Below are 26,024 nucleotides of genomic sequence, written 5' to 3' on the forward strand. Positions count from 1 at the left end.
TACATTTCCTAGGATTTTTTATGGCAGGGTTGAGCAGTGTAACATATTGGACCAATAACATCATTACACTCATTACACTCACAATGATATCGTGACCTCACGCTCATTTTAAAGAGAAGCAAAATTGGCTGAAACTAGATTTTGATGGACTGGCACCAGTCACAGTCTTGCTATGGACTAGCGTCCTGAGCTAGCTTGCCACCTGCGACTGTTCCTCAAGATTGGCTGTCCGTTGTCCTTTGCAAGGCTTCCAATCCTCAGACGTGTGACTGCTTCCCCCAGTAGCCAATCCTGTAAGAAATGCAGAAAAGAGCAGGTATCAGCCAGTGATCTCAAGAGCTACATCAAAAGGGTCAAAGGCATATCCAACTCTGAATTCCCTCATCTGGACGTGACCTACTGGAGATATCATGGTACTAATTCCCCGCCAGTCATGGGAGAAGCAAGTATTTTTCAGGTATCGTACAGAGAGGTACAGCAATGGGAAGCCTCAACAATCCCACGCAGGAAATGACAATCTCACTTCTGTGATAAGTGCTTGACTCCCTCCATTCACAACACCGTTCACCTCTTCTTATAAGACCCCGCTACTTTCAATGTATAAAGGAGCTGAACATGATGAACCATGCAAAACCAACCCTATCTCTTAAGATTCATTTTTTAAATATTACTATTACATTCATATCCCATCTTTTCTGCACTTTCCCGTTTTATCCTCTCAACAACCCTCTGAGGTAGGCCAAGCTGAGGGAAGGTGACTGGCCCAAGGTCACCCAGCCAGCTTCTTCCCATATAATGTATTTTTGTATGTCATTTTTCACTAATATATCCAATTTTGTGCACACTTTCCCCTAATATATGCATTTCAATAAGCATTGTTTGGTTGTAAAACAACACTGCAAAATTCAGATTAGTGTGAATTGCAAAAGCTGGCTGTGTTTTAGCTCTTGTATTACTTCAGAAAGTGCAAATTGAACAGATTCAGCTTTAAATGTGAACTGAACTGAATTTATTTCCCATCCCTAACATGAACCAATCAATACCTTTTAGATGTACCTGTTATCCATCTTTGGCCGTTTACATGTTAAAATGCAGCCAGGTTGTTTTTTTCAACTTTGATCAAAGCTGGTTTTGGGGGGGAAATGCATCAAAAGGCCAAGTACAGGACTGCTTAGATAGAGAGATAGAGAGAGAGATAGATAGATGATAGATAGATGATAGATAGATTATAGATAGAATATGTATAATGATGCATAAACGGCCACCCTATGTGTGTGCCAGATTTGCCACTTCTAAAATTTCCCACAGCTGGAGTACAAAATTCCACTGAATTGGGTTCCTTGTAAATGGCACCCCATGCTATCTGAGGCCAAGCAATGGAGAGGGGTGAGGTGGGTGGAGTGTTGGAGAAGGACACCTTTTTTCCAGGCCTGGAAATCCAGAGTGGCTCCAGCATCTTGTTCCTACAACAGCCACTCGGATGCCTATGTGAAGCCCACGAGCAGGACACGAGCACCACAGCAAGAAACTCTAGGACTTGTGGTGTGAGCAATTAAGGGCCATGTACCTTCCTTAGTAAGAGACCCACTTGTGCAGTAACTACAACTCCCAGAGGTCTCTAGTTCCTGTTGGCATTTCCTATAACACTGAACTACAAGTGGAAGCATATAGTTAAAGCTATGGTTTTCCCAATAGTGATGTATGGAAGTGAGAGCTGGACTATAAAGAAGGCTGATCACCAAAGAATTGATGCTTTTGAATTATGGTGCTGGAGGAGACTCTTGAGTGTCCCATGGACTGCAAGAAGATCAAACCTCTCCATTCTGAAGGAAATCAGCCCTGAGTGCTCACTGGAAGGACAGATCCTGAAGCCGAGGCTCGAATACTTTGGCCACCTCATGAGAAGAGAAGACTCCCTGGAAAAGACCCTGATGCTGGGAAAGATGGAGGGCACAAGGAGAAGGGGACGACAGAGGACGAGATGGCTGGACAGTGTTCTTAAAGCTATGAACATGAGTTTGACCAAGCTGTGGGAGACAGTGGAAGACAGGAGTGCCTAGCGTGCTCTGGTCCATGGGGTCACGAAGAGTTGGACATGACTAAATGACTAAACAACAAGTGGCAGAGTTCCCTGTGCAGGGCAGGAGTGTCAGTCCGAGGGTCTCATTCCCTCATGGACAACCCTCTGGGGTCAGTGCGCCAGTGGTAGATGGCACCACAAGGAAAAGTTGGTTGAGAAGCAGATGCAGGACCTATATGGAGGGAGAAAGAGCCAACCAGGAGCAGCAGGAGACTTGCAGCAGAAAGAGCTACAAACATCATAATCGTGAGGGACCTTTGATTCTAGAGAAAGTGAGAGCCACTGCTGCGGTGGCGGTGGCTGCTGCTATTGTTTACTAAGGCCCCTAAAAGTATTCTTGGCAGAGAGGAAGGACAAGCACCATAACATTCAGGGACATCGAGCTCCCAGGAACAGAAGGAGCCATTGCTGCAAATAGGATTTAGAGAGCACAAAATGTATACAAGTTCAGAGAACAACTAGTCCCAAGGATTGGGAGCAGTATTGAAATGGTGTTTGTTGCTTATGTGTAATGAATACCCACAGCCTGGTGCCACATCTGGTTATAAATACAAATCAAGTGGCCAGAAATGTAAGGAGCAAAGGGAGCTAAAGAAGCTAAAGGACACCAATCAATCCTCCCATTTTGTTCAAGGTAGATGTTTATGTGAGAGATGGGAGGGAGGCAGTCTGTGACACAAGGTTGTGCCGGGCCCAGATAAGTGATGCTTGGGCCCTGATCCTATCACATCCTGTCCTGCCTAACCCACAAACTGAGCCATGAACGTGACCCATGAGTCTCTCTGGAAAAACAAGAGCTCCACATTCTCTCGCTCTCTCCCAGGCCCAAATCAAGTTCTCAGCTACTGCTTCTGCCCCTTGGGAGGCTGAAGCCAGGGATGGGTTGTCCAGGAACTCTCATGGAATGCCGACCAGCTGAGCAGCCTGCAGTGCGTGTGGGGGAAGAGGGGGAGCATCCTCTGGGAAATAATTCCAACCCCTCGTGCTGGATGGGAAAATGAGTGAGATCCCTCTAGGCAAGTCAGTGTGTCTAACCTTTCAGCTATCCCAGGATGCTATGAGAAGACTGAAGACAGTACAGAGTCTGGAATTGTTTCTCTGGCCCCCTCTTGTTTTTCCCCATTAGTGGTGCCTGCACACAAGAGCCTTGGGTCTGGGTGAAAGCCTGCCTGCCTGGTGAGCTTGCAGAGTTGCTGCTGCAACAGCAGCCTGCCCAGTGAAGAGAGAGAACTATTTTGAAAGGTACAGAAACAGGCCTATATTGGGAGCGAGCCAAACCACAATCCCTAGTTCAGATATAATGCTAAGCTAAGGAGCATGGTTTGTTTCTTCCCAGCTTTGGCAGGGTGGAATGAAGGAGATGCAATCTGCTCATATATGGTAACCTGTGGCTTACTGTGACATGCAAACATAGCTGTTGTGGGTCTACAGCTGATGCCAAAGGCAGCTGGTGGTAACATAGGAACAGGCTACTGGATCAGGCCAGTGTCTCATCAGGTCCTTCTTCCAGTGGTCATTCAGAGACCTTTGGGAAGCCCAAAAGCAGGACCAGAGGGCAGCAGCACTTTCCACTCCCACAGTTTCCAGCAACTGGTATTCAAAGGCTACTGTTTCCAACAGTGGAGGCAGAACATAACCATCAGAGTAGACTTCTCCATGACTTTGTATCACCCTCTTATATAGCCACCATGGCCATTTTTGCTCTGTTCCGATGGGAAATCCAAGCCTGGTTTCTATGTAGCAGAGAGCCTGACAATTAAGTTTTTTTTATCTCATTTGCCTCTGCAACAACTGCCACGTTACATGGGATAATTGGTCACCGTTTCTATCAGCACATAGAAAATTTAGGCTCCAAGGATGAGTCTTTAGGCACATAGCCAATACCTTTCCTTTACTTAGTAGAACTTAAGCATTGCAGAAAAGAATATAAACAAGGTTAACAACATTATAAAATGGAAGTTAAGATTACAAATCTAAAATATTGATTATTAAAGAAGAGCTTTAAAAAACCCACCCCTCATTAAACCATAATTACCAGGATCAACAAGCAAAAGTTGATACATACTTCCCAAAAGTCAGAGTGCGAGATGCTTCAAGGAAGGGACATTTATACCCAATTTTCCTTTTGAATAAGATATTTTCCCCCCTAAACTTTCTCAATTGTCAAAGAAAAACAAGACTACATTCCACAAAGTATCCAACTACATAAAAGGAAATGACAGATCAAATACTGAAATACATCCATTGCGACTTCTGCAATAATTTTGAGTAAACATAGACTACTACCATCAAAGCAAAATAGTTTTAGCAACATCTAGTAAAACTACATCAAATACAAACAAATGCTATTTTTAAAAAAGTGTATCTGGATAGAAGTTGCCCAGACACATTATCTGACTTATACAATAATGTGTCTGGTCCATATCTGAGCATACTAAAAGTATCAATGTTAAAAATGGCACTCACTGTGAACACAACTTGTTTAACTAATCTTTAAAGATGAATTAAAGGTTCAGGTAAAAGGACCCCTGACCATTAAGTCCAGTCGCGGACGACTCTGGGGTTGCAGCGCTCATCTCATTTACTGGCTGAGGGAGCCGGTGTTTGTCCGCAGACAGCTTCTGGGTCATGTGGCCAGCAAGGCTAAGCCACTTTTGGTGAACCAGAGCAGCACACGGAAACACTGTTTACCTTCCCGCCTATTTATCTACTTGTACTTTGACGTGCTTTTGAACTGCTAGGTTGGCAGGAGCAGGGACTGAGCAATGGGAGCTCAGCCCATTGCAGGGATTCGAACCACCAACCTTCTGATTGGCAAGCCTTAGGCTCTGTGTTTTAGACCACAGTGCCACCCATGTTCCTTTATAAAGATGAATTAAATTAGGCCAATTTAAGGCTTTCTTTTTATAACAGGAGACATAGGGATATCAGTTCAAGATGAGGAATGAAGACTAGTAATATACCAGTCTAAAATGCAAGTCTGGCTTGTCGCAAAAACAGAAAGATGCTCTTTATTCAGTAACAAATTTAATTGTGCTGCATCAGGGTAAAGAAAATCAGCTATAAGGCCTGTACCAATGTCTCTGGAAGCAGCAAAAATGGGTGCAGAAGAGGGAATATTTGCCACACCATCTGAATTTGCAGCTTTCATTGCCTCTTGTGGAAGTGAATTCCATTCCCTGGAGATTGTACATTGTTTTGTGCTCAACTACACTCAATGAGCATCCTTCAGACCTCTGCTCTTTGGGGCTTGGGGCTGGCTTCACGCATTACATTTTTGTACTTGGGCACAGACCCACGAGCAAAAAATAATGAGGCGTGTATCCCGCCAAGTATGAGAGGTGTGTGAATGGATAATTATTATTAAGTGAAAGACTCAGTAGCAAGAACCAGGAAAGCAATGGGACCCCACACTCAAATCTTTTAAAGGGGCCACTTTCTGGATTTCACACAGAGGCTTGATGGGGTCCACGTGTCTTCTGTACTCTCATGACGACACCCAAGTACAAACGTACCATGTGACGCCACCCTACAAAGTGTGGGGTGGGGGTTTGGGGAGTAGAGGGAAATAGAAGGGCAGAGAGCACTGTTTATCAGTGCTCCTTTATCCCAAGGCTTTGGTTTTCAAATCAAACACTGATGAGAAAACAAAGCGAGATCCCAATCTAGTCCCATAGTCGCAGGCTGATTAACCCTGAGTTCAAGCCCAGGCCCCCACTTTGCCTATAAATAGCTCTGCCTTTTCCTTTCCCATCCTCCCGGCAGGGGCTGCGAAATGCCTGCCCTTTTATGGTCAAAATGGAAGATTCCTAGAGCCGAGCAGTCCAGATCTCCCATGTTGGGGCTCAGCCAAGGGGCTCAGGGGGGATGCAGCGCTGGGTCTCACAAGCTGCTGCTGCTGCTTCTCCTCCCTTGGCCGGGATAAATCATAATGCCAAGAACAAAGCACAGGTTTTCAGGGCCTTAGAGAAGAGGGTTGGTGGAATTCAGGCGTTTTGGAAGTTGTGGTTAGGAAACGTTTGGTGCTGTCTTCCTCTGCTCTCTCATGTTCCCTCTCCCCTTCAGGGACCAGACATTTTGTTCTGGCTCCGTGCTTGAAAGCTGGATTCTCCCAGTAAAGGATCAAAGGTACCTCATCCTCTGCGGTTTTTGAACTATATGGCCAAAGCAGGGCCAAATAAAGTGAATTTGTACACGATGTTCATGGAATACATGAACATGTGTAAATATATCAAGGATACAACAAGGCGCACGATGAATGATTCAGGTTTGTGATTGTGCAGTTATCTTCATGGTTATTTAAAATGCATATAGTTCTTATGTGTGGGGTTTTTTCCAATGCTCTTTAAGAAATTTTCATTTATGTAGCAATGATACAAAAAAGGCATCACATAACGAACAAAAGGGACATTTGCAAGTGTGATTTTTTTTTCAATTAAAGAAGAGTCTTAATGCATTTGGTAATCTTTGCACACATGGCATTCAAACATGTATTGTATATGTCCTTTAAGACAAAAACCCTGAGAGAAATCCACATCCCAATTTTCAATTTGCAGGTGTGGATTTAAACTACAAAATGCAAATTCTAACCATTAAACTTTCATGTCTCTATTTTCCATTTTAGAGGATGGCGTTCATTGTTTAGCATGGATATAAAGGGTGAGGAAGAGATGAAATCTTGGTGACAGCCGTTAAGCGTTAACACCCCCCCCCCCCCGTAATGGAGTGTTGGAATTCAACTATAAGCTTTCTAATTTTAATTTGTTAAATACATCACCATATACAGAAGTCTAATACTAAAGCAGTACAGTGGTACCTCGGGTTACATACGCTTCAGGTTACATACGCTTCAGGATACAGACTCCGCTAACCCAGAAATAGTGCTTCAGGTTAAGAATTTTGCTTCAGGATAAGAACAGAAATCGTACACCGGCGGCGCGGCAGCAGCAGGAGGCCCCATTAGCTAAAGTGGTGCTTCAGGTTAAGAACATTTTCAGGTTAAGTACGAACCTCCGGAACAAATTAAGTACTTAACCCGAGGTACCACTGTATCAGTTTTTGTGATGGCTAAATAGATACCCGCCAGCTCCTAAGAGCCGCAGCAGGTATGGCCCCTAGTGGCATTCTTCTTGTTGTTTGTTTTTGAAGGGACTTGCCTCCTCAGTGTTCAGAGGGTGTTTGGCACTGCTCCCTGGCTCATTGTAACGTCACACGCATAACATCAGGAAATCGCATCATACCCCCTTAATCAACTTGAGAAGATGGTGCCTCTGCTTACACACATATATAAACTGGTATGCAGATGTGGCATAAACCAAGTGGCTTTCATGACTGTGCATATTTCTACACATTTCTGAAAACTGTGAGTGCAAGAGCAATAATAGCATGAGTCAGGATTGTTGCTTGGTACTGGGATGGCAGGTGCTCCAAGTGTCTATTTTCCAGGGATGTCGTCCCGGTTTCTGATTTGATCCTGGAAAGTCCCACTTTTCCTTAGGATGTCCCTATTTTCATTGGAGAAATATTGCAGGTTATGGTAGGACCTCCCTATTTTGGACAGTATGGAGTTATCTGACCCTGAGCCATCTGAAGGCTCAGATGGCTTCCCTGTATAGGGAAGTTTTTTTAAAAAATGTTTAATGTTTTATTATGTTTTAATATATGTTGGAAGCTGCCCAGAGTGACTAGGGAAATCCAGTCAAATGGGTAGCGTATAATTATAATTATTATTAAATAGGATGTCCCTATTTTCATCGGAGAAATGTTGGAAGGTATGGGGTGGTATCAACTTTGGGCAAGGCCTGCACAGAACATGAAAGTTCTTTGCCCAGAGGGATGGCAATCAGTTTATTTCAGGAGATGCAGTTACTTGGTGCTCTCCAGTGAATGGCTCAGCATGCTTATGGGCGCATGCCTCCCCTTCAGACTTCTGGCATCCACTAGATAACACAGAGTGAGCCCACTGAAACACATCTGGGCCATAAAGTGTGATGTGGCCTTGAGCTGCCAGGAGGCTTGGGCCCAGACGCTGTCCATTTCATTCCAGAACAACATTGCACAAACCTCGAGAATGCTTATGTTTGGAACAGAGTCAGTGCTGAGTCACAGCTGCTCTTCTTCCTCTTGCTTTCAGAAGCAGATTAAAGGATGCTTCCAGGCAGGGGTTTAATATTACAAACAGGCTGTTCACGTATCTTTAAAAAACACACACAAAAAAACACCACACAGGGAAATTGGCAACAGCTTCAAAAAAAACCCTAGAAAATTGTATTGGGGAAATGTTTGCATTTCTTTTAAAAATGTGTTGTATCGATGTACACCAGTATGATGTTTTATGATATGGTGGTATGTAAATGCTTTTGTAAAAATAAATAAATCTTGATTAAATGAGGATAACATATGGGCCAACATATTTATGTGGACACCGAGGAAAAACGTGCATGCATGAGGACCATTGATCCCACAATAAAACACCCACCTGGAAGCATTCAAAAGGAAAATGGGCACGTGGTGGCGAAAGAGCAATTGGAAACCTGTCTACTGCCCCAGATTTTGTGTTCATCTGACCTACAGAGCTTATAGACAATGGCTCTTTTGTGTTGGGTCATGTACCCTCATTTATGAGCTCATTGTCCACGCCTATTGTTCTTCACAGGGCTAGAGGAAATGCAAGGGGTCTGGTTCAAGGTAGTACATTTCAGCTGTGTCAGGGCAACTGGGCTACTCAAGAAGGTAGCAAAGAAGGTAAAAAGGACAAAAAACGACATAGCACAATGTTGGTCTCATTCATGTGGGAGGGCAGCTCTTTTCTCATAAGGTGAAATTGAAAATTACATGCAAATTTGTGTAAGGAAACCCTGATGACCACTTTTGTTAGAAAAGTTGGGAGCAGGTGTTTTGGAGTGCAGACGTCAAAGGGAGAGAAGGTGCTTTCCCCTTTCCCTATTGCAGCTCCTACCCCACAAGCTGCTTAGTCCCACATAGAATTCAAAGCTCATGTTTGCGAGCCACCGGGAAGCCATGGGAATGAAGAATGGGCTGGATGGTGGTGCTGGTTGCAGCATCAGGAAAGCAGCTGTGGGGAAATGGTCAAGTACCTCCCATGTCCTGCTGTGTTTATGTTGCAAATCAACCCCTCCTGGACAACCCCACAAGGAGCTGCAGTTGGGTTTAAGTGCACACCTTTGTTGGTAACGTAGTTTCAGCCCTTAGAAAATCCTGTTTGTGCTTCTCTGAAACTGCCCTTAGTTATATTCTGCAATGCAAATGGGGGCAGCACAGGAGAGGATTAGCTGCTGGTTGTGGAAAAGCCAAGGTCCCCCACCCCCACGAGCAATGAAGTTTGTTCCCGAGAGCAATATAGATTTCCAGCAGATAATGCAGCTCAGAACAAAATGTGCTCTCCGTGACACAGACAGCTCCTTCCTGCATCATCTTCCCAGGCCTTTGTCTCATCTCAACCTTTTCCATATTCTAGAGTCTCCCCATCCCACATAAATTTTCTTCCCTCCTTCTCAGTCTTTCCCAACTAGCTTTACACCACATCTTTCAGCTTCCCACTTTGCTGCTCGTTCTCCCTTTCCATACTTTCAGAAATACCCCAATGCTCTTAATCTTTTCTTAACTGTTTCAGCCCACTTCAGTCGGCAGAAGATGCTGGTAAAAAGGCTGTTTTCTAGGAATTGCTGCTTTAAGACAAAATAATAATAATAATGAGCCAGTTTTGAACGTATTAAAGGACAGGACATTGCTCAGTATTTAACAGGGCTGGCCACACAGGGCACCCAGTGTTTGCTGGGATGTAATTGCTATGCAACTCAGCAAAAAATAAATAAAAAATAAATAAGCCAAAAGCCGAACAAGACTGCAATAGCAGAAAGAGTTTCACTTCTGGGGCATGTGAACTGGTAGGTCTGGGAGTGACACCTCTTGATCTGTTTACACATTACATTCCTAGGACAGAGGAAATGGTCTGCAGGATTCCTTCCCAAGGGAGACACAGTCACGTCACTAGGCCCGTTAGAGGAGACTGGTCTCTTTTTACTGGCAACATCCATCTGTTGCAAAGCATTTGAAGAAAAGAGAAGGGAATGCAAAGGGGAAGTCCCTGGAGTGACATTTGAAAGGGTGATAAAGTCCATGACTCTTTGTTTCCTGCATATGGAAAGATTATGTGTGCCAAGCCTTGATATGAAGGGAGACCACCAGCACTCTCCACTATTTGGGAGGGCAGCTCCCCATCAAATACTTCCCCTTCTTTTTATATGTCTGACAATTGTGTAAATCGAAGCATATGAAGTAGGGCCAGGATTGTACCCACTGCCTCTGCTCAGAACCTCCACATGTTTATTTACTGATAGGTCCTCTTTTTCCAGGACACATCCTCTTTTTCATGGGTAGAGTCATCATAGCGATACATAGTTAAAACTAAAGGTAAAGGGACCCCTGACCATTAGGCCCAGTCGTGGCCGACTCGGGGGTTGTGGCGCTCATCTCGCTTTATTGGCTGAGAGAGCCGGCATACAGCTTCCGGATCATGTGGCCAGCATGACTAAGCCGCTTCTGGCGAACCAGAGCAGCTCACAGAAACGCCATTTACCTTCCCGCCAGAGTGGTACCTATTTATCTACTTGCACTTTGAGGCGCTTTCAAACTACTAGGCTGGCAGGAGCAGGGACCGAGCAACGGGAACTCACCCCATCGCGAGGATTCGAACTGCTGACCTTCGGATCAGCAAGTCCTAGGCTCTGTGGTTTAACCCACAGCGCCACCCGCAACCCGCATAGTTAAAAGTAGAAGTTGGCAAATGTCCCTTCTTTTTTGATCTTCAAAATATGGCAACCTTATTAACCATTTTAAAAATTCAAAGCAGTTTATAATAATACATATACTAGGGGCTGCTGCCTCTGCTCACATTGCTTGCCCATCTTGCCTGCCCCAGCATTTTAAAACCACCATTTTAAAACCAGCCTTCTCTTTTGCACCACTCCCTCATCATGACTTCATATAAATCCAATAATGTGATGCAGCACTAGAAATCCTCCAGTGGGAGCTGCACTAATAGACCCTGGACATTTTTAGGCATGTAGGAAGATATAATAAAAACATTTTAAAAAGTAGCCATCAACTAACTAATAGAGAAAGTTGTTTACTAAATTGCCTGCATAAGCCTGGCAGCATAGAAGAGCTTTCAACAGACATTTAAAGGTTGAAACAGAAGGTACCTGCTGAATCTCTGTTGGCAGAGCATTCCACAAGATGGGGCTAATCACACTAAAGGCTCTGTTTCATGATGACGTCCAATGAGCCTCACCAACTCAGGGGACAACCAGCAACACTCTGTGGATTATCTCAGTGACCAAACTGGGATATAAGGATTTAGGTGCTCTCTCTAAGGTACCCTGGGCCCAAGTTGTTCAAGTCTTTGTAAATGAATACAAGGACTTTGAACCTGTCTTGGTAATCTCTGTTATTAGTAATCTCTGTGAACAGATCCTCCGTACACACAACTTGCATGTATGCAGACTTGCTCTGCACAATTGGGAACCCTGCAAAAAAGGAGGAGAGAGAAAGAGACCCCTATGCACATCCAACTTGTTCACTTCAGGACGCTGTGCATACCTTCCTTATTTTAAACCAAAATTCATTTGACTATAACCACAGCAGATGGCTCTTTGTTCAAAATGGCTGCAGAACAGATTGGTTCTCCAAGCTCTCCACCAAGGTTCTTGTTTTGAAGATTTAAAGCACAGTTGTATGCATGCTTGCATGAAAGCCCACCCCACTGTGTTTTTAGGATTTACTCCCTTGTGAGTATTCTTAGAATTGAAATCTTAATCTGGCAATCCTACTTGTACACACACACACGAGAGAGAGAGAGAGAGAGAGAGAGAGAGAGAGAGAGAGCGCTTTGTTATTATATTAGTCTGTTCATAAAATGCTGGTGGTAAGTACATAAGCATTTACAGGAACACAAATAATTACTCAAATTTAGCTGGATTATGAAGTCATAGTTCACTCTTGGTGATGTCATAACTCACCGTTGTTGGGTGAGACGGCTAATTACAATGAACACACTGATAATAACTGTGTGTGAGAGGGGGGGAGGAGAGGGGAGAGGAGAGAGGCCCTATACCAGGCGTCCTCAACCTCGGTCCTCCATATGTTTTTGGCCTACAACTCCCATGATCCCAAGCTAGCAGGACCAGTGGTCAGGGATGATGGAAATTGTAGTCTCAAAACATCTGGAGCGCTGAGGTTGAGGAAGCCTGCCCTATACCATGTCACACTCAGACCACTAACCCATCTAACTCAGTATTGTCTACACCAATGGTCTCCAAGTTTTTCCAGACCAAGGGCCCACCATTTACCCAAATATATATTTTTTGTTTTTAAATATATATATATCTGTATGGTAGTGGTGCTGCTCTTGTGACCCACCTTAGATCAAGCTGTGATCTGGTAGTGGCTTCCAACCTGCCAGTTGAATGGTTCACATTGACTGGCAGCAGGTCTCCAGGGTTTCAGACAGGGAAGTTTCCCCAGGCCTATCTACAAATGCCAAGGATTGAGCCTGGGACCTTTTGTGTACAAAGCATCTCCTCTACTACCATTCTATGGCCCTTCCTGCATGTACCCTCCAACATTTCACAAGTGAAAATACTCGGAATCATGCTCCTGTTCTCATACCAAGATCGCTGCCTGAGCTGCCTTCTCCTCACACCCCCTACGCACCACTTTCCCTCTACCTGCTGCAGAGGGAAATTGACTATTAGTAGTTTCCTTATATAATGTCTAGTTGAACAGTTAATCTCAGAATGGATCTCATTATACTCATCACAGAAGAGCTACAATATGGACAAATTCAGCAGCAATGGGATAGGCAATTAAGGCAAGGGAATGAAAGAGGTTGGAGCAGTGTGCTGACACCATGTGCTTGCAAGCTACATGTATGTGCCCTAGAGTCAACATATATTTGCCCTCCTTCCTTTAGAGATTCAATTTCTAGGGGACTCAGGTAGGCGGTTGAACCCCAATAACCACCATGCACATGTGTATACTTTGTCAAGAAAAAGGCATTCTCCTACATATCCCCACAAGACCCAAATGGGGGGGGGTGTTTTACCAGGGGCAAAGTTCAGAAACTGGAGTAGTTGGAGGTATGGGATTGATTATTTGCCTACTATTATAATCCGCCTTTAGCTTGGCCTCTCCAGTAGGAGCTAAAATGCAACAAAAATGAGAATCCCAAAAAGGAACTGGAAGTAGAAGCAAAAAAATCCAGTGGGATAGTTGAAAGATATATTTATTGATCCAATGTTTTTTGGACCTTACCGGTCCTACTTTAGGGAAATCTAAAATCAATTTTAAAAATATTTTACATTACAAAACCAATCTGAGATTTCCCAGAAGAAGGACCAGGAGGGTCCAAAAATGCATTGGATCAGCTTGTTTGACTTTTGACTACCTTGTTCCTTTTTTTTTTTTTTTTTTTTTTTGCTTCTACTTCAAGTTCCCACTCCAGAATTAGCTGTGCTCAAAAGAGGCCGGTAGATTCGGACATGACTACAGCAAAAATTCCAGATCAAAGTTCTAATTTGGTTTGAATGGTGAATGGAGTCTATTCCTTTTTTAAAAAAATGAAAATGCCACTGATGGAGGCATGTTCCCTACATACACATTCCACTGCCGCCCCAGAATGCTCTTTCCTCTCATCACTATCACTTTGTGCTCAGAAGAGAGGAGAAGGGGGTGGGAGAAAAAGAGGAGGAAAGGGAGAAGAGGAAATGTATAATTCTGATAATCAAAACACTTCCTTTAATGGGCAGTAGGCAAAGCAAAACTGAGCTTTGCTGAGTGCTGGCTTACCCATTTTCCCCCAGGCTCTGCTGACACTGTTAAATATGGGAAGAAGTAGAAAAGACACCCCTCTCCCATAATGACCATACATAGATGACAGAATGAAAATGGGAGTTGCTGGAGCAAAATGTTAGTGATGGCTCATATGATATGCTGCCTGTTCTGTGCAGTTTCATGAGAGTGAAGTTCTCTTAAAAAGGACAATATCTTTATGGGATTTCAGTAGGTGAATTACTAGAAATGCAGGCTATTTCCTCATTGTCTATAAGAATCCTTTAACCGCCCAGGGCTGTCTTCTGCTAAGATTCCTAAACAGCAGAACAGACTGCATAGAGGGCCACACTATACCCTGCTCCAAGAGAAGACCATGCCAATGCTATCAGAATTGACTTGTACTCACAGCATTTAATCAAAACCCAAAGGGTCTGCTGTAATAGCATCCAAGGCAAAAATTGATAAGGACAAAAACTGCAAAGCAACCTGGCAATGAGCAGTTGCAGGAGTTTGCCTGCGTCTCATCCCCAGCAGCATCCCATGAAAACAACAGTGTGATTCCAAGGAGGTCCCCCCCCCTCTCTCTATCCTCCACTCCAAAGTACGAAAGGCTGGTGTGGAAGTATGGAAGTATTGGCAACTGGTTAGCCACTGTGAGAACGGAGTGGGTTGGCCCTTTGCCTGATCCAGCAAAGCTCTTACGTTCTGAAGACTTATAAAATCTTGAGTTTCTCCCATAGAAATTATCCTGTTCTCCAGACTTACTTCAGTACATTTTCTTATAATTAAATCTGTCAGTGTGACACTGGACATTTTACAGGTCTGCTGCTCCAAAGAGGCTCCTAAAATGATCCACCCTCCTCCTCCCCTTCTTCTCCCACATTGACACATGAGCCCTCTGATTTATATGAATTTGAGAATGAAAAGCAGGGCAGAGAGACTTGTAATTTGAATGAGTATTCTTATATAGTTTTTCGATTCACATCACAAAGCAATTCAGGCAAAATGTGTAACAAAAACACTATAAGCCTAACATGGAAAAATAATCAAAAAGGTGGCAGACAGAGAGATAATAGAATCGCTGTGGAGAATAGTATGACAAGCAACATTTCTGAGTCCACTATTAAGATCCCCACTTACTTTGGACAATACGAGTATCTAAAATATCACACAGTGTCCACATCATCCATTTAAAATACTCTGAGGCCACTTTGACACTCATGGCTTCCCCCCAAGATTTCTGGGAGCTGTAGTTTAAGGGTGTTGAGAGTTGTTAGGAGTCTCATCACCCTTAACAATCTACAGTTCCCAGGATTCTTTGGTGGAAGCCATGACAGTCAAAGAGGAACAGAGTGCTGAATGGTGTGGATGTAATCAAATATTTCCATATAGCCATGAAGAGCCATGGAAAGTAGATATGTGTTTGCATGTAGGAAAACAAAGTTGCACTGTCTGACAGAAACACATGTGCACACTGCAGGCATATGGCACACACCATACGTACGTTCATTAACACTGCCTGTTACTTTCTGATTAACACACACTGAAGCACATTAACACTCGGTTATCAATTTGGGGCTGGGTAGACTGGATGCCTAGGCACCCTTCTAATTCTTGGAATAGCCAAGCTAGCTTCCTGGTGAGATGACAGCCTGGGTGACGGGCCATTAAGGGGAACAAAGGAAGAGGCTTTGTGTGAGAAGGCAAACTTCAACTTGCAGGTGGTTAGAAGGACAAAGGCAGAGTTGAGAGCGGAGAGTTGAGTGATGTGAGCTAGAAGCTAGGAGCTGGAAAGAAGCAGGTGGAAACCAGAAAGAGAGACATGCTTGATTTCTGCTTGAATCCAAGGCTGTGGCTATGGGTGAAGTAAGACCCTCTTGGGGTGTTGATGCTGTGAACCCCTCTATGGTAGGCTTAGGTTGAATATATGTGTAAATAAACCATATATCATAAAGATACCACAGTCTCCACTGTCCCTCATTCCAAAGGAAGCATGAACCCCAGGTAAGCACCTAGAACCCCTGGAATCTTGCACCATTCAGATTGGGGTGATGTGCAACAACTCTGTAGACAATGGGAGAATGGGATCAGATTTGCTGCCTATGCTGTGCCCCCAACACACACTCAGTGTAACTTGTGAAAGAGCCTGTGTGTGTACAACTGTGCAGGCCCAGGTTCTGTACATGCATTTGGGAACCCTGCCTTGCCTGATGAGCTCCATGTGTAGGCTCTTTCACAAGCCATGAATATGGGCTCAGGGTAACCAACCTGGTACCCTCCCAGTGTGGACTGCAGCTCCTGTCGTCCCTGACCACTGTCTATGCTGATGAGAATTGTAGTCTGAAACATCTGGAGGTCACCACATTGGCCACCCCAATTTGCAGTGGAAGTGAAGACGTGGACTGCTGTTCCATTTGATTACTATAACGTGCGAAGAGGGCTATTCTGGCCACCTCCAGTCTTTAGTTTCCCTGCTCACATATTAAAAATAAATAAATAAACTTCGATAACATAACCTTGCAGCGTGTCTGCACAAGAGGCTAAGTGCTGCTGGGTTTTTGAATGGGACTGTAAAACCTGTGTTTGCATTATCTTCTGCATTAAAGGCTGTTACACAGGACACAAAACCTGCAAGTGTTTTTGAATCCATTCTTTGTATAATTCCTGCCTTTTTCCAGCATTCATGTACCTCAAAGTCACGTTTGACCTGTCTACCGTTTCAGAGGTGCACATTTTTGACCATTTCCTGACTGCTTCAGCTTTAATCCATAACGTACAAGAAAAAAAGAATGAGCAAAGAGGACCTAACAAATTACCGCAGTGACTCACCGGCAACACATACAAATTCTTTGTATGCTGTTTTAAACAGAGTGCTTCTGAAGAGGAATAAAAGAAAGTGCTGGCGTAGAAATGTTGAAGGAAAAGGGGAGGGCAGAGGGCAGGTTTTTTTTCCCCTTTTCTTTCCTTGGACAGAACCAATTTTCCAAGCCTTTCAGTTTTGAAGCTGCAAACGTATTTTGCAAGCTGTAGTTTTTTTTGTTTTTTTTTTTAAAGGAAGAAACTTAAATCATCTCCAGACAACTTTTTTTGCAAGTGGCAAAGGAAATACTGCTCTGTCCAGGAGCAATTCAGAGATGCAGCCTGTCTAGACAAAGCTTCCCCCTAATTTCCTACCGATAATTGTTTTGGGAAATCTGCACACGCATGTTCTGGAAAAGAACTCCTTACCTACCAGCTGGAAGGCACTAAAGTGGTCGGTCCTCTATGCCTATAGTGCTTTGGAACTGGGTGCCAGAATTGCTCTAAGTGGCTGAAGAATCAGCCACTGCTCTGCCCACCAGTCACCCTTAAATGTCAGGAGACTGCTCAGTTGTCAGTCTGACCTGTTGGAAGACTAGACTTGTGCATATGGGAAACTGCCTGGGCTCCAGGGCAGTAAATTGGCTTATTACCCAGAGTACTTTCTTACCCCCAGAGGTTCCATGGTATGATACTGTGGTGGCAAACATGGTGTGCTCCAGATCTGTGGACTACAACTCTGAGCATCCTTGACCATGTTGGCCCGGGCTGATGGGAGGAGTAACCCAGAATGTTGGCTACCCCAGTGTTCTACCATGCAGAAAGATAATTCCTTGCCTCCCAGCAATGCATAGGATACCTGTGACGTCTTTTCTTGCTGTGCCTTTGGCTGGTGCATGCCAGCTTTCTCCACTGGACAGCCCCTGACTGCAGTTCTAGTTGGGCATTGCCACACACCACCAGAAGTGCCTGAAATGCCCAGGCATCCCCTGCCCCCAGATCACTACATGCTGGCATGCTAAATTCAGCAACCCAACATCTGCCTCGGGACCACTCCATACTGTTGAGGCATTCCTGGGAGGTCAGAATGATCCATTTGCCACTTTCCACTTCAGGGTGGGAGGTGGGGAGGGCAGTCTAGGTTGGAAATTCTTCTGCTTTTTATTTTTTCCAACTTGGAACGTGCTTTGGAACAAACAAATGCCAGCAGCTCCCAGAGACATCTGCGTCCTAGAGCCAAGCAGCCAGCCTTTGTAGTGCTGTCTGGTGATTCTGGGAGAAGCAGCCCTTTTTACCTTATAGAGGGCAGGATGCAGCACCATTTATTTGTCAGTGCAACTTGCTCAGAGCTAGCCCTGGGGAACTTGGGCGGGGGGCGGGGGGGGCGGACTCTCAGGGGAAAGAGGTTTCTTAAGTTTCCTAAGTAGGTTCTAATTATGCTTCCCACAAAATGCTGTTTTATTGAAGATTGGCGTTTTCCTTTCCTGTGCTCTGCTACAGCAGTTCTCAACATCCATCACTCTGCAGTGCTTATGATAACCATCAGGAAAAAGACACCAGGATGCAGAGATGAAAGGGGCTGCAGGGCAAACAGCAGCAGACTGAGATGTCATGATTCTGCTGAAAAGGAGATTATTATTATTTTTTTAAAAAACCTGACTGCTGTGCTAGATCTTCTGTTCCCCATTTCCAGCCATTGCCCACCACATCAACTCTCAAATGTTTGAGGGGTGTATTATGGGGGGAGACCAATTAAGGTGCTTCCTACAAATGGGACTCCAAAACTCTATGAGGGTGGAGATTCTCAACCTTTCCATTTCTCCTGTGCATTTGTCTCCATCACCCTTCCTTCCTTCCTTCCTTCCTTCCTTCCTTCCTTCCTTCCTTCCTTCCTTTCCTTTCCCATCCCAGAACAAGAACCGGTTCTGATGCAAAAATAATTCTACCACCGTGCAGAAGTTAGAAGCAAAGCCATTGCATATGGGGCACAGCTATTAGCACAACATCTAAGAATAGGGAAGCATTAGAGCCACCGACTTATATTGCTTTTGTATGGGTATTGTACAATTAGATGTTAGACATTCAACACACAGACCCATGTACCTGTAGACTACATTTGCCACAAACATGCAACCATCCACTCACACCTATGCACCCACAGACAGTAGGTAGGAACATACCTGTGCTTGCCCACACCTGTCATGCACTAGGCCCTTGGTGGAGATGGGGAAGGTGAGCGCCGTCTCCTCTCTTCGAAACACAGAGGGCCACACTGGAAGACCAGTGTTGACACTCCTTTTTTAAGCCGCTGGCACAAGGGGTCCTGGGTGAAAACTTTTCCCTCACTGCTCAGAATCTGGAAAACCTTTTACTTTTACCTTATATGAGCTGAAAGACGATGCTGCACGGCTGACGGCCTCATCTGTCAGTGGTCCTGAGGGCAGCCATTGGCTGGGGCCTGGTCACGTGGTCCCGCTGCCTTGACCTGCGACAGTTCAAGCGAATGTTGGTTTTACCCCCTAAGGAAGGCGTTCTTGACAATTTTCATATTTCTTCTAAATTTGGAGATTTCAGACAATGCTCAGAATGCCAGAAGCCCATGTGGAAGTCATTAAGGCTGCGAGGGAAAGAGGGAGGGAGAGAGGCAGCCAGTAAGGGGGGGGGCAGTGGAGGAAAGAAGGAGGGGTGGCAGGGAAAGCTTTGGGAGGTGGGGCAAGGGAGGGAGGGAGGCCTGAGGCTGTTGCCAGCTACATGCCTGGGAACGTAAATGAACTCACTCAGAGAAAGTTGTTTGTAATAATTTACTTCCTCTCCAGTTTTTCCTGCCCCATTTGGGAAAGCAGAGAAGCGCTGAGAACCACATGCTTGGAAGGAATAAATCCCACTTTGCCAGTGACAAATGTGGAATACCCTCTGCCTGCAAACTGCGGGAGATGAGAATAACTAAGGGCAAGATCAATTAATGCACATTATTTACTGATTAACCCCCCTCCCTTTAATAACCACTTTATACAAACAAGGTGGACCCCCCACCATTCTTTCTTTATATGTTAGCGATGGTGGCTCTGTTTGTGCTATACATTTAAAGAAGTATCGTACCGCTTTAAACAGTCACCATGGAAACTTTTGGAACACGGCGTACAGTTCTGGTCCCCTCACCTCAAAAAAAGAGAATATCGTATGGTTGGAAATGATTCACAAAGGAGCAACTCAAAGGATGGACTCCCCTACGAGGAAAGTTCGAGACATTTTAGTTTAATGAAGGGGTGAGTGAAGAGGTGGCATGATAGAAATTTCTAAAATTATGCGTGGCAGGAAGAAAGTGGATAAAGAAAAGTTTTTCCTCCTTCTCTCCTGACACTGGAACTCATGGGCACCCAATGAAGCTGAGTGTTGGGAGATTTGCGATGGATAAAAGAAAGTACTTCACACAGCGCATAGTCAGACTATGGAACTCGTTCCCCCAGGAGGCAGTGATGGCCGCCAGCTTGGATGGCTTAAACAGAGAATTAGACAAATTTGTGGAGGAGAGGGCTGTCAAGGGCTATGAGCCATGATGGCTACGCTCTATCTCCAGAGCTGGAGGCCACAATGCTTCCAAATACTAGTTGCTGGAAATCACGGAAGGCGAGAATGCTCTTGTACTCGTGTTCTGCTCCCTGATTTTCCATAGGCATCTGGATGGCCACTGTGAGAACAGGATGCTGGACTAGCTGGACCAATGGCCTGATCCAGCAGGCCTTTCTTATGTCCTTATGGTTCCCCACCAAAGAATGTAGTTTGTTAAGGGTGCTGGCTGTTGTTAGGAGACTCCTATTCCCCTCATGGGCCTACAGTAGTTTAACCATCAATCCCTCTTCCCAGGGAGTTCTAGGAATTGTAGCTCTGTGCTGGGGAATACGGCTACCTACATAGTAACTCACAGCACCCTTAAAATACAGCCCCTGGTGTTATGTACTGAAGTTCTCACCCTGGGCCAGCAGGGGGATACTGTAGATAGTTATGCAAATAAGGGATCAAAAGTGACGTTCAGTGAATGGATAGTTTTAGAAAATTGTTACAGTTACGTTGTACTGGAGCTCTATATAAGCAGGCTGACTGAACCCTTCAGTTCAGTTCTGTTCTGGCCTGTGAATAAACAAGAGCTGTTTGAAGAATCGTTGTCGTCTGATATGTTCACCCACAACTTAACACCTGGGTTCTTTGGGGGAAGCCATGAAGTCTTTAAAGTGGCATGATCCTGCTTTAAATGTGCAGGGCAGACGAGCCCTGTGTCTTATGCTGGTGATTCTTATTATGTAGCCAGGCAGCAGTATTCTGGATCAGTGAATCTAGAACATGTGGAATAAAATGTATATTGTTCCTCATGAGTAACTGCAGCCCAGGACTGTACTGAGGATTCCATGGGGTGGGGTGGGGAGTGGGGAGTTGGAAGAGATCTCAAGATGTTCCCTGGCCTGGCTTAATCTATCTTGTGATTTTCATTACTTTGAAAAGCTTCATCTGACCAGGCTGAAAAGGGTGTCTGGGCAGATGAATACACCAAGACTATCCCTCCCTCTCTGTGTTTCTGTATATGACACACAGAGAAATATGGTATGGTGAATTGCCTGCTTTTGATATGACCAGGCGCCCTATTCAACCCAGTTGGATGGAGCTTTTTAAGGATAGAAAATGAGATTATTGGAAATCTTTCTTGCATATATCCAAGGCCTGGGTCTTTTCCTTCTATAGAAAGGCACTTTCCAGGAACACCATGCTTTTCTATGTAACCTCTGGCTATCTTCCATTTTGGCTGGGGGCCATGAGTACAGTAAATTAAATGGAAAGTATTTTTTATGGCTGACTTTGCAACCAAACAATATAAGGTTAGTTTTCCTCCCCCACAGCCACGACTATACTTATATCTGTTGACAGCCTTGTCACATCCACCTCCATGATCAGACTCCAGGTTGTGCAGGCCAGAGGGAGACTTTTGTTTGAGCAGTTGTCAAGTCACAGGTAGAAGCCACACACCCTTCCTGTGTGTTCATTCTGTCTTCCCTGAAATGTTTAATGACACATGTCAAATAGCATCCTTGTATTCCTTTCTATACCCTGTTGCCAAATACACATTTCCTAATAAGAGGAACTGCATCACCCAAAAAGGGGCACAATTTGCATATGCTGATGCACATTTAGAAGGAATTAGAAATACAATGCCACTCACTATAGTGGGGCAAGCCTGTGGCCAGGAGACCTTTGTGCCTACTCAGGGCCAAGCTAAAAACTGCATTAGTTTTGCATCTGTGTCTTCATGGACACCATTCTTGGAGACAAAGGACACACCAGTGTTTGTGAATTGGTCCTGGTCTGGAGAAATAAGACAGAGAGGCTGGCACCCACACCATGTGTTTAGAACACATGTCTTGGCCCAAAGAATCCTGTGAACAGTAGTTTATCCCCCACAGAGCCATAATTCCCAGCACCCTTAACATGCTACAGTTTGCAGGATTCCTTGGGGGAAGCCATGTGCTTTAAAGGTATGGTGTGGATGCACTGGGTCAATTTTTATGGGAAATGTTCTCCTTTGAGAACTTAGTCATGAGGCTAATGGGTGCCCTTAGTCATGAGGCTAATGGGTGCCACACTATTAAGCCTAGAATCTTCCTGCTGAGAGACTTGCAAGTACCGCAGTGGGGTAATCTTTGTTGTGGTGGTTCTCTCATCCTCCCTACCTGCACAGGTTCTGACCTTGGATGTCATTAGACAAGGTGATACAGCTGCCTCTGGTAGCATCTTTGAGTGCCATTAAAGGTCATACAACCGTACTAGGGGCAGGGCATCTTGCTTTGCATGCTGAAGGTCCCAGGTTTAATCTCCAGCATCTTCAGGTAGGGTTGTGAACTGAAACCCTTGAAAGCTGCTGCCAGTCAGTGTAGGTAATATGGAGCTAGATGGACCAGGGGTCTGACTTTGTATAAGGCAACTTCCTATGTTCCTACCTATGTACTTTCATAGCCAATCAGCACTGCCAATCAGTGCTGGCAGTACTGCACTATATGGACCAATGGTCAAACTCAGGAGAAGGGCAGCTTCATATGCTTCCCTGTACCTTCAGAGAAGGTAGATGTTGACCAGGGATGTAGTCAAGGATAATGGGATAGAAGCTGGCAACTTAGTTCTTTCTGCTCAGGAGGTTAATAGGCAAAGGTCAGTCCTGACAGTTCCTCCTGCTAACAAAGAAGCCAGTACAGCAGATATGGTTTCTGGTTGCTTGCCCCTGTTGCATTTGAGGAGAGAAACACAAAACTCAATCATGTACGGATGGGAAACATGAGCCCATGTATGGTAGGGTTTGCACTCAGGATGATTTAATTACCAGCCAACTGAAAACCCATGAAAGGCATTAAGGTTATAGGAACTCTGGATCAGCAGTTCCTTGTGCTTTCGTTCACCTTGTTCTTCTGATCACAGGAATGTCTGTGAAAATCCCACATATAGGAATCGGCTGCTCCCCCTGGTGCTGTTGCCTTCCTTTCCTCAAAGCACTCACAGTACATAATAATGGCTGTCACGGAAGAGCATGGCTTTTGCATGAGGAATAAGACAAAGAGCAGAAGAAATGACTTCTAGTATAGTTCAGGGCACAGATTTTCCACCTCTGTTTTATAACTTGGCTAAGTTATGCGTTGATCTGGGTTGTCTTTGCACAGCAGCACTGGGCTTTTTTTTGTCTTCCTGGTGCTCCCTAGCAGGTAATGAGGCACATATGTCAAGGGGTTAATCATCTGTTTTTAGTTACCGCTCTCCAGGTAGCTGATTCATTTTCCAGAGATGTGTTGCTAAAAATAGGTGTGATTATTGACCCCCCCCTGCCCTCCACACACATTGTATGGCATTGGCTTGCCAGGTGGAGAGCATCATGAAGACAAATATAGCCCCCCTCCCCATGGTGGCAACCTAGGTTGTCTAGAACAAAATATCTAGTGTCTTGAGCTGATGCCTTTTGCACAGCCATTCCAAAAGCACATTTTCACATTCAAGGGAACCTTAGCAATTCTGTACCTAGAGATGAGGGGCTTTGCTCTTCAACTGCAGTGCAAAGGTAGCTGGGGGAAATAGCGTGCTTGGTTTTCAAATCCTATGCCTGATATTAGGAGCACACATGGTGTGTGATAGCCTAGCATGATGCGTGCAGGGCAGGGCAGTTAAACTGCTGAGATCCACAAGGATCTCTGTTCCAGCAAATAACAACTTGCCATGAGTTCGTAGCACAGATACTGGAACAGTCTGCAGCTCCTTTGAAGGCATGAGACTATTTCACACAGTGGAATCTCAGGAATTAGGGATGGATTATTATAGCCACGGCTACATTTTTCTTGGAAATACAGGCCTTTTAAAAGAGCCAATATCCTTTAGAGAAATCCCACCAGTCCAAGGGAGAAGGCAGCCTGTTCCAAAAAAACTGGCTTGTTTACACCCTTCCCAATACCTTCAGGAATCCTTAACATACTTCCCTGGGCATTATGGAGTCCAGAAAAAGCCCTTAAGGGCTTCTTTTAGATGACTTATTTGCTGAGCATTCTTCCTGATTGGTTTGCAAAGTTTACAAGAATTTTAAATTATATCCAGGCTTTGCTGAGCATTTACTCTGATTAATTTGCAGAGTGTTTATACGTTCATCCCACATGTTTCAATGCATGATAACGTCAAGGTTGTAGATTGAATCCCTGTATGAGATGGCTGCGTATTCTTGTATTGCAAGAAGAAGAAGAAGAAGAGTTTGGATTTGATATCCCGCCTTTCACTCCCCTTCAGAAGTCTCAAAGCGGCTAACATTCTCCTTTCCCTTCCTCCCCCACAACAAACACTCTGTGAGGTGAGTGGGGCTGAGACACTTCAGAGAAGTGTGACTAGCCCAAGGTCACCCAGCAGCTGCATGTGGAGGAGCGGAGATGCGACCCGGTTCCCCAGATTATGTGTCTACCGCTCTTAACCACTACACCATCTAGGGGTTAACTAGATGATCTCCAGGGTCCCTTGCAACTCTATGATTCTTTGATTTCACCTTCACTTTCCTAACTGCAAAAAGTCTGTTTCTTTTTTAAAGGTGACTTGTGCAAGGGTGTCAGAGCACTTTAATCTACTTTAATTGCTCAAACCTGAATTTCCTGGTATGGGCCTCACTATCAGTTTTTATAGAATGCCATGGGGTTCATAGATGCAATGCTCTACTCTACCATTCATGCTAGCTCTTGGAAATAACTGTAAAACATCTCTATTGCCCCAAATAGTCAAGGATTGAGGAATTGCCCCCTCCCTTCTCTGAAATTTGCAACTACATCAATTGCTGCCGTGCTGTTTTGGTTGAAAGTACCAAGCAGCCTATTATTAGACCAAATTTGATGCTTATGCTTTGTGTGACATACCCATCTACGTTTCTACCAGTCAGTCATTGTCCTGGAAAAAGTATATCTACAACTGCGAGAGAAATTGCTGGCTCCAAGCTACAATTCCCTTTGGGTTCTCTCTCTCTCTCTCTCTCTCTCTCTCTCTCTCTCTCTCTCTCTCTCTCGTCTGCATGTGGCATGCAATGATACAAAACTGTGGTCAGATAAGGTTTTGCAGGGGTCAGACCTCTTGCTTCTTTGGGGTTTGGTTCAGGAACTTGTCTCAGGGCTCTTCCAGATTGTCTTTTGTGCTATTTTTTTAGGCACATCTCTGGCCTTGAAAGTGCCCTGTCTGAGCATTTTACTGCTGAATCAGAGCAAATGGCAATTAGGTTTTCTGCAGATTGCCATTTGCTCCAATTCAGTGGTAAAATGCAGATTTTCCCAGGGAAAGCACCGGGGCCAAAAGAACAAAAGCTGCTCGGACACAGAGTTTTATACCACGGGCCTGTGCCTGGAGAGTGCAGTGCAAAAGGAAGTCTGGACCAGTCCTCAATCAATACCAGATCTTATTAGGGCTGCCAAATGGATGAGGGGCATAAATGAAAGCAGCCGAGCAAAAGGAACAGAGGAAAGTGTGTGACAAGAGCACAGAGTCAACAAAGAAGTGCAATGAACCTAGATGGCGAATCCAAGCAACAGCTGAACCCTCTCTTTACTTTTGCTTAAGCCGTGCCCATGCTGCTCAAAAATTTCACAATTCATGCTATCATGGTTGTTGCAGAGTAGGAGTCGTCATTCTCAGGTAGGTAAAGTCTTCCAAGAGCATTGGCCCGCTGTCATCACGTAAGTGGGTGGCAAATGGAGGAACGCAGGAAGCTGCTTTGTACTGAGTCAGAGCATTCATCCATCTAGCTCGA

General features: G+C 44.7%; 2 long non-coding RNA genes across 5 annotated transcripts in view; one reads left to right on the forward strand and one right to left on the reverse strand.

Annotated features, from left to right (window-relative positions):
- Positions 1 to 21,044, reverse strand: LOC309336452. Of its 3 annotated transcripts, none has more exons than XR_014154003.1 (5): positions 20,927 to 21,044; positions 20,644 to 20,676; positions 19,832 to 19,891; positions 19,111 to 19,349; positions 1 to 291 (listed from the first exon to the last, which is right to left on the reverse strand). It is a non-coding gene; the product is annotated as an uncharacterized lncRNA (long non-coding RNA). The 3 variants fall into 3 exon arrangements; XR_014154004.1 differs by having other exon boundaries at positions 19,111 to 19,217; positions 20,927 to 21,042; XR_014154002.1 differs by lacking the exon at positions 19,832 to 19,891.
- The window catches only part of LOC309336459, a 12,622-nt gene continuing 6,497 nt past the window's right edge, over positions 19,900 to 26,024 (forward strand). The window contains exons 1-2 of one of the 2 annotated variants that reach the window (XR_014154021.1): positions 19,900 to 19,998; positions 21,650 to 21,733. This is a non-coding gene — a long non-coding RNA (uncharacterized lncRNA). Of the gene's footprint in view, positions 19,999 to 21,169; positions 21,734 to 26,024 lie in introns of those variants that run through there. The other variant, XR_014154022.1, reaches the window with a different exon arrangement.

Source organism: Podarcis erhardii (assembly GCF_964252035.2).
Source record: "Podarcis erhardii genome assembly, chromosome: 2".
Classification (NCBI taxonomy): Eukaryota; Metazoa; Chordata; class Lepidosauria; order Squamata; family Lacertidae; genus Podarcis; species Podarcis erhardii.